This window comes from Pseudorca crassidens, chromosome X (assembly GCF_039906515.1).
Source record: "Pseudorca crassidens isolate mPseCra1 chromosome X, mPseCra1.hap1, whole genome shotgun sequence".
NCBI lineage: Eukaryota > Metazoa > Chordata > Mammalia > Artiodactyla > Delphinidae > Pseudorca > Pseudorca crassidens.
The window spans coordinates 11,662,762-11,679,165 of NC_090317.1; the positions used below are offsets into that span (position 1 = coordinate 11,662,762).

Genomic DNA, 16,404 nt, shown 5'->3' on the forward strand with positions numbered 1-16,404 from the left:
GAATCGGCTTTCAATAATTGTTTTTTGAGTTTATGAGTGAATAAATCATATGACTCATGCAAACCAAATCCAAAAGCCACTATCACTTTGTACATAGGGTACAAAACCAAACTCAGAAACGTCCTCATTGTGTGATGGGAGTGTGATGTTAATGCAAGCTGGAGCTCTCATGGTCCCACATTTGAACTAATCTTGTGGATAAATAATCCAGTGGACAAAACAAAATGAATCATTCACTTGAATTTTTGGAAAACATAAAAAGGGGATCCATTTCACAATAACCCCTTTCACTCATTAATTTCTCTCTCCTCATCTCTTACTTCTCAAACTCTTACCTCAAAACACAAAACACTAGCTTGCATGACTCTTTTCCCTTATTCACTTCCCCTTTCTTCTTACAACATTTTTATTGTGTGTCTCTTAATCTCCTGAAGTCTTCATAAAAATGTCCAGACGTCTTTCTTACAAAGCCAAGTCTCTCAGAAAGAAGAAAGGAGAGAAAGAGAAGTTTAGCAGAGAAGACCAATTTTCTTCAGCAAGAGTAACCCAAATGTTGTCCCTGCCATATAAAATCAAAAGTAATTCAGTAGATAAGAGGAAACATCAAAAACATTTCTAAAATTTTACTTCCAGTGGAGGACAGATGACCAAAAATGGATTGAATTAAATAAATCTTTTCACCAGATGTTCACAATCTGCACAAATAATATTGGCTGAACGCTGGTTTGCCAATAGACATTTGCTTCAAGATGCCCACATCTCTCCAATGGCTTTACTCTCTTAACTCTGTGTTCATATCAAAAATAACTGGAGTATATAATCTTAATCAGTGTCCATGTAAGACAGTTTGATACAATGAAAACTGACATGGTTTCTGGAACCAGATTGACCAGAATCATAGCTTTGCCATTCATTATCTTGAAAAACTGGGCAAGAAATTTAACTATTGTTTCCTCCTTTTTAAAATTGTCATCATGCCACCTACCTCAAGGGTTGCCTTTAAAGTTACAAATAATACATGGAAATTAGAATAGACTTATAATAAGTAAAGAGATCGACTAAGTAATAAAAAATACGACGAAGAAAAGCCCATGACCAGATGGCTTCACTGGTAAATTCTATCAATGGTTTAAAGAAAAGTTAAGATCAGTCTTCTAGAAAATATTCCAAAAAAAATAGAAAAGGACGAAACACTGCCTGACTCATTCTATGAAAGTAGTATTACCAGATACCAAGAGCAGACAAAAATATCCCATTAAAATAAAACTACAGAGCAATACCTCATATAAATACAGATGCAAAAAAACCTCAAAAAATATTAGCAAGCAAAATCCATCAATATATAAAAATAATAATACACCATGACCAAGTGGGATTTATCCTACAAAATCAAGGTTGGCTTAATATCTGAAAACAAATTAATGCAATACACCATATCAATACAATAAAGAAAGCAAAGCATAGCACCATCTCAAGAGATGCAGAAAAAGCATTTGACCTAATCCAACACTTTTCATCATAAAAATACTCAGCAAACTACTAATAGAAAGGAACTTCCTCAATCTGACAAAGAGTATCTATGAGAAACTCACAGCTAATATCATACTCAAAGATACAAGACTGAAATCTATTCCCCCTGAGATTTAGAACGACAACTTCCCTTTAACACAACACTAAAAGTTCTATTTAGTGCAATTAGGCAAGGAAAAGGAAAAAAACAGTTCTCCAGATTGGAATGAAAGAAATAAAACTATCTCTTTTTGCAGATTGAATGATTTTATACATAAAAACTCAAAAAATCTATTAGATTTAATATATGAGTTCACCAAGATTTCATGAAACACGATCAATATACCCTAGCGAAAAACTGAAAAATGAAATTAAGAAAACTATTCCATTTACAACATCATCAAAAATGAAATACTTAAAAATAAATTTAACCCAAGAAGTGCAAGACTTATATAATGAAAACTACATATAATGAAAATTACTGTAAGAAACGAAAGATTTAAATAAATGGAGAGATATTCTGTGTTCATGGATTGGAAGATTTAATATTAAGATGTTAATACACCCTAAATTGATCTACAGATTTGATGCAATCCCTACCAAAATTCCAACTGCTAAATTTTGGGAAATATATGGGCTGACCTTAAAATTCATATGGAAATACAAGTGACCCACAATAGTCAGAAAAATCTTGAAAAGGAAGTACAAAGTTAAAGTTTGCATACTTCCAGATTTCAAAATTTTCTACAAAGCTACGGTAATTAAAATAGTGTGGTACCAGCATAAGGAAAGATATATAGATCAATGGAATAGAAGTAAGAGTCCAGAAATAAATCACTACACCTGTGGTCAATTAATTTTTCTACAAGGATGCCAAACAGTTTATAATAGGCAAATGCATAGGGATAAAAATGTAGATTAGTGATTGTCAGAGTCTGAAGGGAGGAGGCAATACAGAATGACTCACAGGTATAGTTTCCTTTGAGGTGATAAAAACATTCTGGAGTTAGGTAGTGACTATGGTTGTACAGTCTTGTGAACATACCAAAAACCACTGAATTGTACACTTTCAATCATAAATCTTATGGTACATGAATAATCTCAATAAAAACACTAGCCTCATGTAAAAGTTGTTAAGTTCAATCCACATAATACAAGATAAACTTTTAGTTCAGTATTGTCATTAAAAGAAACACAAACCCAAAGATCTGATGCAAATAATAAAAACTAAAAAAGGAAAGTACATGGAAAGTGCCGAATATAGCACAGCATTCAAGCTCTAATGGCAAAATTTTTGTTTTCTATTGATCCACCATGATGACAAATACGCTTCAATGATTTAGACAGAGACTCATCCCAATATCCAACATGTCAACTGTCACAGGGGTTCCAATCGATAATTGGAAGTGATGAATAAATGAAGAGAAAAGTGAAGGACCACATAGGTTGGAATCATGATTAACTCTTTTTGCCAAGTATGTCAAGCCTCAATTTATAATCACCAATACTACTTCCCTCTTCTAATTTTTTGGATGAGTGTGTGAATTTACATTAATTTTTCTTTAAATATCTGGTAAAATTCACCATTGAAGTTATTTGGGTCTGGTCTTTTCCTTATAAGTGGTTTAGTGATTAGTAATTCTAACTTATATTATAGGTCTATTCAGATTTTATATTTCTTGTTGAGTCAGATTCAATACTTTTATATCTTTTTAAGAATTTGCTAATTACACCTAAGTGTTCTAATTTGTTGTCATAAATATTTTCACAGTATTCTCTTATAATCCTTTTTATTTCTGTAAGGACAGTAGTGATGCCTTCTCTTTCAGCACTGATTTTGGTAATATGTGTCTGTTATGTTTAATTTTATGTGTCAATTTGACTGGATCACAGTGCTCATACATTTGGTCAAACATTATTCTGGATGTTTCTGAAAAAGTGTTTTCTTAGAAGACAGTAACATTGAAATTGGTGAACTTTGAGTAAAGCAGATTACCCTCTATAATGTATGTGGGACTCATCCAATCAGTTGAAGTCCTTAACAGCAAAAAATCTGATCTCCCCCAAGCAAGAAGTTCTGACAACAGCCTACCTTTGAACTTGAACTGCAACTCTTCCCTGAGTCTCTAGCCTGCCAGCCTATCCTGCAGATTTTGGACTTGCACCTCCACAATCATGTGAGATAATTCCTGAAAAAAAGAAAAAAATATATATGTATACTTTTTTTTTAATATTGGTTTTCAAAGAACAGATTTCAAGTATTGGTTTCTAAAGAACCAAACTATGGCATCACCAATTTTGATTTTCTCTTTTCTCTTTCTTAATTTCTGCCTTAATCTTTATTAATTCCTTTTTCTGCTTGCTTTATGTATAGTTTGTTCTTCTTTTCCTAATTTCTTAAGGTGTAAGCTTAGGTTAATTGATTTGACATTTCTTTTATTTTTCTAATATAGGCATTACAGCACAGTTACAGAGGCTTTAAATTCGTCATTTAATTTAGTTTTTGCTACATTCTTATCATATATGTATTATCATAACAACTTTATAGATGAGGAAACTGAAGAGCAGAAAAATTCTTGGTCAAACAGCTAGTTACCAATAGGGCCAGGATTTGATTTGATCATAAATAGGACTGACCATAAATGCTTTTTCTTTCTTTTTTATATTGACGTATAATTGATTTACAATGTTTCAGGTATACAGCAGAGGGATTCAGTTATATATATATATATATATATATATATTCTTTTTCAGATTTGTTTCCATTATAGTTTATTATAAGATATTGAAGAATACAGTTCCCTGTGCTATACAGTCCTTGTTTATCTATTTTATATAGAATAGTGTGTATCTGTTAAACCCAAATTCTCAGTTTATCCCTCCCTCTTTCCCCTTTGGTAATCATTAAGTTTGTTTTCTATATCTGCGAGTGTATTTCTTTTTTGTAAATTAGTTCATTTGTATCTTTTTTTTTTTGGTTCCACATATAAGTGATACCACATAATAGTTGTCTTTCTCTGTCTGGCTTACTTCACTTAATATGATAATCTCTAGGTCCATCCATGTTGCTACAAATGGCATTATTTCACTTTTTTATGGCTGAGTAATATTCCATTGGAATATTGGAATTGGAATATTCCATTCCACACACACCCAAACCACATCTTCTTTATCCATTCATCTTTTTTTTTTTCTTTTTTTTGGCGGTATGCGGGCCTCTCACTGTTGTGGCCTCTCCCGTTGTGGACCACAGGCTCCGGACGCGCAGGCTCAGCAGCCATGGCTCACGGGCTCAGCCGCTCCACAGCATGTGGGATCTTCCCGGACCAGGGCATGAACCCGTGTCCCCTGCATCGGCAGGCAGACTCTCAACCACTGCGCCACCAGGGAAGCCCTATCCATTCATCTTTTGATGGACACTTAGGTTGCATCCATGTCTTGGCTATTGTAAATAGTGCTGCTATGAACATTGGGGTGCTTGTATCTTTTTGAATTTGAGTTCTCATCTTTTCCAGATATATTCCCAGGAGTGGGATTGCTGGATCATATGGTAGCTCTATTTTCAGTTTTTTGAGGAACCTCCATACTGTTCTCCATTGTGGTTGTACCAATTTACATTCCCACCAACACTGTAGGAGGGTTCCCCATAAATGCTTTTGCAACTAAACAATTATACCTCCCAGAGCATTTTTATCCCTGTAAAAGCTTAATACAACAACAACAAAATAACTCTTACACATTTACTAATTTCATTAGTTTCTCAAAAGTAATACAACATAGCATTTTAATGAGAGTCATGTGTCGAACCTGCAAATCTGTTAGCTTTTAAAGGTTAGCTCATAGAAAATGAGTATCAACAGAGATATGTTCACTTGGTACATTTTTCCCTCAAGCACCACTTAGATTTTGTCAGTATATAATTCTGTTTTTGGAAATATGACTGGAATGATGGAATTTGCAAACTTCCATTCAGCAAAACAAAAGGTTAATATTGGCATATAAGACTTCAAAGATAAGTTATCTTATAGTTTACACCAAAGCATTCTGAAAAGTTTTGCTTTTATTTTGGGGATTTGTTTTTCTATCCATCATAAAAACTATTCTCATTTATCACCATAAACATAGTTGTACACAATCAAAATCTGTATGCATGTTTTGTCCTCAAAAGAAAATAAACAGTTTCAGTTTAATTTAGTTCTTTATTTCTGTCTAAATAAAATTATAAGTATGTTTATTAAATGTCCTTGGCATTAAATGTTAAATTTGGGAAAATTATTTTTAAGATTTCCTACAAATCATCACTTTACATTATTCACTGCTAAATTAAACTAAGTATGAAAACATACCTCAAACTACCATTTTATATTACTCAAAATGCTGATACAGAGAGCTTGCAGTGGAAATATCAATGAAGAAAATATTGTATCACTCAATACATACTATGACCTAGAATGAATGGATATGTTAGCACTTTAAAAACATGTTCAGTATGATTTTAAATTAAAAAAAAAAAGTTCAATTATACTAGGAGGATATTCCCCAAAGTTTCCTGGTAGGCTAACTCTTATGCTGGGCCATGCTGGCATGGGTTTATATTACTTCTAAATAAGTTTCTCATTAATGCAAATACAATGCAGGTATTTAGAATTAGAAAGAAAATAATCTGAAGAAATTATCTGAGAGGCTGCCTAATAAAATGGAGATTGAAATATGAAAGGGAAATTAAAAGACATGGTGTATTGAGTAAGAAAGCCTAATATATGTGATTTAAAATCTCAATAGATAGTAGAAAATGGGGGTCAATGAAATAGTGAAAGACGTAATGACTGATATTTTACTTTAATTTTTGAAGACACCAAAATTCAAATCCAGAAAGACCAACAAATCCCAAGTGGAATAAATGAAAAGAAACCCATCCCTAGATACATCAGTGTAAGAGGAGAATACCAAAGACACATGAATCTTAAAAGCATCCAGAGGAAAAGATAATTCACCTACAGCAATTAGACTAAGACCTGACTTTGCAACATAAGCAAAGGGAACAGGAAGGCAATGGAACTGTCAACCTAGAATCATATACCAAGTGTAAATAGTTTTCAAGAATGAGGGTGAAATGATGATATCTTTAGACAAACAAAAAGTGAGAGAATTTGCTGCCAAATAACATAGGTGCCCACTGAATGAATACTGAAAAATAACTTTTGGTATATTCATAAAATTGAATACTATACAGCAGTAAAAATGAATGAAACAGAGTCGCATGTAGACACAGGACTACATTTCAAAAACATAATTTTGTTTGGAAAAAAGTTTTTCAAGTTTTTGCTCTTGAGCCATTCAAGTTTTTGAGAGAACTGTTAATTTTTCTTCTGCAGTTGTATGCCTGTTTTAGTTCTGTGCATGGGGTAAGATGGAGTTGAGGGAAGCTTCTTTTTCCCTATCCTTTAAATTAATTATCCTGGCTTTATTCCAATATCACCCTTTTGCCCTATGTCCTTATCTGGCATTTCTAGGTTCTAGGCCTCTCAGACATTCTTCAGGGAAGATGAGCTTTTTCTTAGGCTCAGTGTTGCTATAATTGGACAGTATACAGGCAATAAATTTATTCAAGTATGAAATAATACAAAACGTATGTAGCCAGCCACTAATAAAGAAGTATTTGGGCTGTCTAAATTGGCTGAAGGCAAGTCCTTCTGGTGTGCAGAGCTGAAAAATGTCTTCCTGTTTAGCAGCTTATACTTCCCATGCTGATGGTCTGACCCTTGTGGAGTGTGTGGAGTGGCAGGCTGCATGCAGGGGCAGGGAATTCATGCATCAGACTCAGATCACTCCTCCAACCATATTCCTCTAAGCACATAGCCTTTAAAAACTGTCACATGTATAAGGCTGAAATTTGTGTGTGTTCTGTCACTCTAACCACCTTGTGAACTAGACTGACACTGCTATCATTAATTTACATGATAAAGCCTATTCATGAATCAATTGCTGCATTTCTCTATGCCTCTACAAACACAGGTGCAAAAAATTTCATGAATGTGAATTTACTTTCAAAATTATAAGTGAGAGAGAAGAGGCAGTAATTTAATAAACTCCACAATGCGTGTGTCAAACAAATCTGGCTTTTACAAGTGAAGTCAAAATGACTTTCATTGCCACTTAGAGCAATAGCAATCAAAGGGAAAATTTAAGACTTTTAGTCTAATAAATTTAGAACCCTTCATTATGTAGCCACCACTCTAGAATAGAAGAAGTGTTTTAGAGATTTTTATCAAATCTAGGAGTGTAAATTGAGGGGTTTCATTTTCAGATCTGCCAGGGATTCACAGTGTGAAGTGGAAGAAGTCATTTTCATGGGAGTAAATTAAGTCTTTATATTTCCAGGGCATGATACCTTGAAAGGAGAATCTAGGTGTGGAATACATAAAGGACACAGGGAATCTCAAAGGCCATGAGTGACAGGGAATGTATGTCCTCCTTGAAAAAAGAGGACAGGAGTGCCAACCACTCTTCTGACATTTCCATCATAAATGCATCCCCACTAGGGGTACAGGTTGTTTAGTGTTTTCAGCTTTGGAATGTTTTCAAAATATATAAGTTAGAGTGCTATAGGGAATTTGGAAAAGTAAGAACAAAACATCCATAATCCTGTAGAATGACCCAGCTATTATTACAGTCTTTGTTTATTTTTCACTGTATTCATTGTTATATATATTTTATAAAGCTCTACTCATATTGTATGTACAATATTGTGTCATGCCTTGTTCACTTACAACAAGTATTGCAAGTTTCTTATCTTCATAATTACAATTTATAATTTTAATGGCTGCATAATATTCAATAAAATGGTACCATGCATGAACCATTCCTCTATATATGAACACCTTTGTCCATATATGGACATTTCTTTATATGGACATTATCCCTTTTTGACCCATTTTGAAATCACTGTGTTTCTGTTGAAATAGCAGACCAAGTGCCAAAACACAACTATAGTCTATAGTAATTAGCAATACATATATTCATACAATTCCAAGTGTCTATTCAATACCAACTATCACTCTAGGCACATTTAGGCTTGTCAGCATGCAAAAAATAATACTTCCTCTTGTGCCAATAGTTTTCAGCCACTTTAGATACAGGGTGCGATTAAGCTCTTTCATACTGAAATACAAATATAAAGCCCTCTCGTGAGTGTTTCCCTGGACCTCCATGTGCAGCAAATGTATTAATAGCAGTTCCTGTCTTTAAAGAGATCACATCTTATTGGAAAGTTAACAAAGAAGACTGAAAAGGAATGGTTATCTCAAAAGCCAGGAAGGGAACATATATAAGAGAATGTTCATCAGTGACAAATGCCCTGGGGAGGTCACCTAAAAGGAAAAACGATCAGTCCCAGCCAGTGAACAGATATTTATTGAATGCTTACTATGTGCTAGGCATAGTTTAGGGGCTGAGTATGTTGTAGTCAACAAGACTATGTCTCTGCCCTCAAGGAACTTATACTCTAATGGGGGTCAAAAGAAAATAAACATGTAAACAAACACATAAAATGATTTAAGTTACTAAGGGCTATGAAGAAAATAAATTGAGGATGTACTGAGATTTAACTCAGGTGTTCAGGAAAGGTGTCTCTAAGAAGATGCAATCTGTTTGGAGACCTAACTATCTTAAAGGAAACTTTGGATTCAGTAATTAGGAGGTCCTTGGTGATTTCTCAAAGTATACAGTTATGTGAGATGAATAAGTTCTAGAAGTCTGCTCTACAACATAGTGTTCACCCTTAACAATACAGGATTGTGTACTTAAAAATTCGTTAAGGGGGTAAATCTCATTTAATTATTCTTACTACAGACACACTAACAAAGGAAGGAAAGGGAGATTTATGGAAGTAATCGATATGTCTATTACTTTGATTGTTGTGACAGTATCATGAGTATATACGTATGTCTAAACCAATCAAATCATACACATTAAACATGTGCATTTCTTTGTATATCAATTATGTCTCAATAAAGCTTTTTAAAAAGAGATCTATTATCAAGGAAGTAAAAACAAAGACAGTAAGTGTCACCCTTGAAGGGGAGGGCAGAGTCAATGGATGTTTATGGTTGCTGATGCTGCTTGTTTTAAAATTTTTATTCAAGATTGCACTTATTTATAAATTCTGGTGAAGTAGCTAGTAGAAAGGCAGAATTTGAAAACAAAGAAAAAACATAATCAATGAAGCAAGTTCCATTCTCTAGCCCCTTAAATAGAAAGTTTTATTCATTAAGGATTTATCGAGTATTTTTGTTTGTTTTGTTTTTGTTCTTGTGCTCTTTCTAATGTGAAAAGCACACTAAATGGGTGTGACTGCCCTCCTCTGACTCATTTTGCAGGGGGACTTCTGCTCATATATTAGCTGAATTGCAGCCAGGATGGATGAAGTGAAAAAAAAATGCTGAACATACCACTTCAGTATGGTAAATTGGTGGAGAGAGGCTCTCTCCCCCATTTGGAGACATAAGAAAATATTATTTCCATGAAATCCTTCTCAAAATGGAGATGCCAAGTTTATGAAATGTTCTTAAGAAGTCTGAACTAAATTTGCCACATAGAAAAAATTCCAAGTAAAATGTAATTGTACATTTTTCCAATATCATATTCTTTTTACAGAAAAATTTTAAATCTTTTGCTACACGTAACTTTCTCTTTTTAAATCACTTTTTATGGTGATAGTTTTAGAAAAATATTTTCTTGAAAATGAAATAAGATGCTACAACCTGTGGCCACTCCCTACTTAGCTTATCATTTGTTGGATCACAAACTAAAAGCTAATTAGCAAAGATTATATTATAGCTATTAATTTTCTCAGAGGTCAAAGATCATTTTCCTGCAGTGGTTTATGATACTATGAATGAATACTTGCCAGGTAGGGTATTTCTTTTCTTTTTCTTTTTTTTTTTGCGGTACGCAGGCCTCTCACTGTTGTGGCCTCTCCCGTTGCGGAGCACAGGCTCCGGACGCCCAGGCTCAGCGGCCATGGCTCAGGGGCCCAGCCGCTTCGCGGCACGTGGGATCCTCCCGGACCGGGACACGAACCCGTATCCCCTGCACCGGCAGGCAGACTCTCAACCACTGCGCCACCAGGGAAGCCCCAGGTAGGGTATTTCTTGACTGTTAAACGTCACTGGGGTTTTGGCCAACTTCACCTCAATCTCTCAACCTCCCTGCCAATCATTTAACAGCTGGGGAAGAGGTCTCCCCACACAAATGCTTTAGTAGAAATAGCTCACAGAAAATTAAGTGATTCATTGTAAAGCAATTATACTACAATAAAGATGTTAAAAAATGAGGTAATTGTTGGCTGCTCGGTCTTCACAGATTTTCACAGTGCACATTTTTATAGTTCTGAGCACATTAGATCAAATGAAGGTTTCTCAATTTTGGTATTATTCACATTTTGGGCAGCATGATTCTTTGTTGTGGGAGGCTATCCTTTGTACTATAGGATGGTTAGTAACATTCCTCGCCTCTACTCATTAAAAGCCAATAGCATCTTCCCCCATCCCCCAATATGCCAACCAACAATATCTCTAGACATTGCCATACTTCCCCTAGATGACAAAATCTTCCCAAGTTGAGAAGCACTGGGTCAAAGAAATGGATTAATTCTCTAGGGGAGATAGTTCTAAAGACATTAAAAAGTTAGTATGGTATTTGTTGTATTAGAACTGCACATAATTCATATTTACAAAATAAATGTATAGAATATATAATAAATAAATGTGTTTTACTTGGAAAATGGGTATACTTAATCCCACGGGAGAAAAAAAACCACTTAACTCCTATCCTTTTATTATGGAACAGATTCATTAAATTCTCTTTAAAATAGAAATTTTAATATAGAACACATTTACAGATTATTAACTGAAGAGTCATATCTGTTTGAGAAACTCACATCACACTGCCTCAGCAATATAAGCAATGTAGCTTAATTTCAATCCACAGTAACATTATTATCCAATGATTCAGCCAAGCCATGTGCATGACTGCCCTGCAAGGCCCATAGATTTGAAAACTCAGATTCACAAGGTAAGCATCAGATGATTTCTCCATCAATATCACCACAAACATATACAAAGTCAGCAAGCTAGGTAGCATTAAACAATTCACAGGTAGCAAGTCATCTGGGCTCTCGAGGACTCAGGAAGCGGGTGATACATATAGCTGCCCGATTACTCTAAGAATGACTAAATTATTACTAATTATCAAGGGCCAGGGATTGTGTGTGTTTTTGCCCTCTGAATAAAGACATCTAGTTACATATCCCCAGCTACTCATTATACATTCTACCCAAAGAGGAGGTCTAATTAGCCTAACAACATAAGAGTTTTCAGAGGGCTGCTTTAAAGAAGGAACCAGGGCTGCCAGGACTCAGAACAGTGAAGACTTGCAGTCTACAAAGGGACTTATAATCACCTCATATTCTGTGAGCTCTTTCTGCCAGATGTCACTGTGGCTGGCCTCATCCCTTGTGACTAATAGTGTCCCTACCAGATTTGCCAGCTGTTTGAGAAACAGTGAAACACAGAACACCGGCCCACTGGGGCTTCAGAGGGCTGTCCTACACATGCAGGAACCTGGGGAGCTGTGTGCATCAGTCCAGACCAGTTTACAAGAATCTTAACTTTTGCATTTGACTCTGTTTTACAACTGTGCTTTGATTTTTCTAAATGTGTGGTCATTTAGCAAAGTAAGTATCTACTGTGTACATAGAAGGCTTTATTAAGTGTGGTGTACTTAAATATTTTTTCCTAAAGTACATTATGGTCAATTCAGCCAACCCTGCATATATAGAATTTGTTTTTTCCCCAAATCCTTCTAAAAAAGTTTCGTCACTAATCTCCACAAACAAATCAACCTTAAGCCAGAGATTTAGCCCTTGAACTAAGTGCTAATGCACTTAAAATGTTTTGCCCACTTAAACTGGAACCAAAGTGTCAAATCTGTATAAATTACAAGCCTAGGTTTCCAGTGCTTTTCAAATGCAACAACACTTGGACTTTGGGAGGGGTCCAGCAAACAAGGGCTGTAGGTCAGTGCACGTTGGATACAACGGACATTGTTTAAGCTTCATCTCAGGCAATAGGGACACTTCCTGTTGCCTTCTCCCATGCTGCTCAGGTGTCCGTATTCTGGGCTCTCATATCACCCTAAGCACATTCTCCGATCACAAATCTTAACACCCAGAATTTTAACTGTTTATACATATACTTGGCTGTGGGCTCTGTGAGGGCAGAGGTGTTGTCTTACTTTCTGGTACTTGGCATAGGGTCTGATACCTAGTAGGCAGTTGTTAAGTGATGGTTGAACTATTTAATTGAACTGTACTTTTATGCCTGAGTCCTCTGGCGTGTGCAAGGCTTTCTATATTACACAACCCATTTTATATCTCAGTTCAAAGACTCAGGGGAACAAGAAATATAATGTTTATTATTTTCGATAGTTCACCTTATAAATATCATTCTCCTAAGGTGGCAGACACCAATTCAGAGATTTCTACCACTTTCCCAGGGCATAGGGTCAAGGTTTCTGTGTTTGTGTATGTGTGTTTGAGGGTATCTTACTAATCATATTTTTAGCATCTTTTGAGACAGCCAACTTCCTGTCTCCCAGGTGCAACTGAGACACCCTTAGTGCCCATCCTCAAGGCTCTTTCATTCCAAGGAGCTCTTTTTTCAACTTCTGGGGCATACTGAAATCATGCCACCATTTCACAATCTTCATTTTGGGGCACTGAAAATTCCCTGAGGTGTCTAAAGCATTGCTTTTCTGGAGTCTTGCCACCTCAACAAGCTCTACCAGGAGAATGGAGGATAGCCATGACCACTACACCCATCTTGACTTGACTCTTCTCTTAGGCTGAAAAATTTGTTTCTGGTCTCAAGAACAGAAAAGCTTTACATTAACTCATGAGGGATCTTCTGGAATCTTTTGAATATGCCCTGGCTTGTTTTCAATTTCCCCTATATGAAGAAAACCCCCCTTCTGTCTCCTGCTTTCTACTCTGACTTTCCTTCATTGAGACCTAGGCATAGAGAGGGCCAGCTCACTGAATGGGTGGGAAGGGCTGAGGTAGCCCTGGACCAGGCTATAAACAACACTTTGAGGTTTAAGTCCTTATCCACTTCCCCCCAAAACGTTCTTGTTTTTCTAGCTCAGTAGTTCCCAACTGGGGTTGACTTTGCATCCCTCTCCAGGGAATATTTTGCAATTTCTGGAGGCATTTTTGGTTGTTGCAACTGGGTGGAGGAGGGGAGTGGTTGGTGCTATTGACTTCTAGTGAGTACAGACTAGAAATGCTGCTGAACATCTTAAATTGAGCAAGACAGGCCCCCACCCCAACAAAGAATTATTCGCCACAAAATATCAATATTGACAAAGGTAAAAAACCTTATAGATCATTCTTTAATATGCTACCCAAAAAGATTTTGGATGTTTTCAGCTATAAAATTATGTATATTTTGGCAAACCTACAGCTGTTTCTCACCATTAATAGGTAAGCAAGGGAAAGGAAAAGGAAACAAAATTATGTAGAGCTCATTCTGTGCCAGGCATTATGCTCAATACTTTATATTTTTGCTACATTTAATCCTTCTAAAAATAATATCAGGAAGTTATGATAGTTATTTCCATTTTACAGAGTTAAAAAAGAAAACTGAGTTTCAGAAAAAGTAAACATTTGATCGAGATCACAGCATCTAAAAGCAGCTGAGCAAAAACTTACTACCAGAGCGTATGACTCTAGAACTGACGCCATTCCCACCTCAGCAAAGAGATCTCCTGATCCATGGATCTCTTTTGCTCCAATTTTATTAAAATACAATTGACATATAACATTGTGTAAGTTTAAGTTATACACCATGTTGATTTGATGCACTTATAGATTGCAAAATGATTACCACCATAGTGTTAGCTAACACCTCCATCACCTCACAAAATTACCATTTCTCTTTTGTGGTGAGAACATTTAAGATCTACTATCTTAGCAACTTTCATGTGTATACCACAGTATTGTTAGCTATAATCACCATGATGTACATTGGATCCCCAGAACTGACTCATCTTATAACTGGAAGTTTGTATTCTTTGACCACCATCTCCTCATTTCCCTCACCCACCAGCCCCTGGTAACCACTGATCTACTCTCTATTTCTATGAGTTTGGCTTTATTAGATTCCACATGCGGTGCTATAATACAGTATTTATCTTTCTCTGTCTGATTTATGTCACTTAGCATAATGTTCTAAGGTCCATCCCTGTTGTTGCAAACGGCAGGATTTTCTTCTTTCTCATATACTACATTCTCTTTATCCATTTGTCCATCGAAGGGCACTTAGGTTGTTTCTGTATCTTGGCTGTTATGAATAGTGTTACAATGAACACAGGAGTGCAGAAATCTCTTCAAAGTCCTGTTTTCACTCCCTATGAGTATATACCCGGAAGTGGGATTGCTGGATAATATTTAGCTCTATTTATATTTTTAATTTTTGAGGTACCTCCATACTGTTTTCCATAGTGGCTGTACCAATTTAAATTCCCATTAACAATGCACAAGGTTTCCTTTACTCTCAAGCATTTTCTTCTGTAGAGATTTTTGCTTTATTCTGATGAAATGTCAAGTGTGGAAATTTGGCATTCAACAAGGAATACTGCTTAACTTTCTTTTCCTTAAAAACCTTCAAAAATAAGTAAGTGTGAGGCTTTCTAGGAAATCAAGCAGAAATAGTGCAGGCTTGAAGAACTTCTCATGCCACGACTGACCAACATGAACAGACATAAACCAGCAGTGCTTGAACTTGGAAAAAATCCAAGTCTCATTCAATATACTTCTAGAGGTATAATGCAGATACAAAATAATTTGTCCCAGGTTAAAAGAAGACTCAAGAAATCATTATATGACCCCTATGACCAGCTTAGTTCAGATATCAGCTTGGAGAGGCAGAGAAATTAGACTTGAGCAGACTCCAAAATACATAGACCATACTGTGTGGAGGCCATTTCACCACTGAAAATAACCATCCCTGCAAAGTTAAATCCTGGAAGAGATGTGAAGCCATAGAACCGATGAGATTGCTTACCTACCTACCCATTTATAGTTCCTCTTCCTTCTAGCCAGGTAGAATGTCAGAGAAAAATAGAAGTAATCTGAGAAGTAGAGCCACAAACAGCTTTCTGGACAGGAGAAATACATACGTTAACACAAAACAAAAACCCCATCAACCCTGGACATTTTTCATGAAAATGGATTCCTTCCTCTGAGATGGAATACAATGAAACATGAAGGGCACTCGACACCAAAGTGTATGCCTTCTTAACATGGAGCAGCTTCCCCAGTACAGGGGCAAACAGATGAGCATGATATATATAGCGTGATATAAAAGAAAACAAGCCCAATGTTAGGATCACTGGTTTAGAATTAGACTCACTAACTGTGAAAATGGACGGAGATTGGAAAGAAGTAAGTAGAAGTTCAATAATTTCTTCACTTCAGTATATTATGATTTTGGCCTTTAGAATCAATCAAAACATATTTTGAATGTAGCTTTAACAAGAAATAGTTATGGGCCCCTGGTCTAATGACTGACTTCTCTCAACTTCAGCTTTTGTTGTCGTTGTTTTGTTTGTTTTTTGGGTTTTTTTTTTTTTTGCGGTACGCGGGCCTCTCACTGTTGTGGCCCCTCCCGCTGCGGAGCACAGGCTCCGGACACGCAGGCCCAGCAGCCATGGCTCATGGGCCCAGCCGCTCTGCGGCACACAGGACCCTCCCAGACTGGGGCACGAACCCATATCCCCTGCATTGGCAGGCGGACTCTCAACCACTGCACCACCAGGGAAGCCCCATCAACCTCA

The 16,404-nt window shown here is 36.2% G+C and overlaps 1 long non-coding RNA gene across 1 annotated transcript; it reads right to left on the reverse strand.

Annotated features, from left to right (window-relative positions):
• Positions 1–341: 341 nt before the first annotated feature.
• Positions 342–15,728, reverse strand: LOC137217028 (uncharacterized). Its single transcript, XR_010939991.1, has 3 exons — positions 15,641–15,728; positions 3,602–3,698; positions 342–476 (listed from the first exon to the last, which is right to left on the reverse strand). It is a non-coding gene; the product is annotated as an uncharacterized lncRNA (long non-coding RNA).
• Between the last annotated feature and the right edge of the window lie 676 nt (positions 15,729–16,404).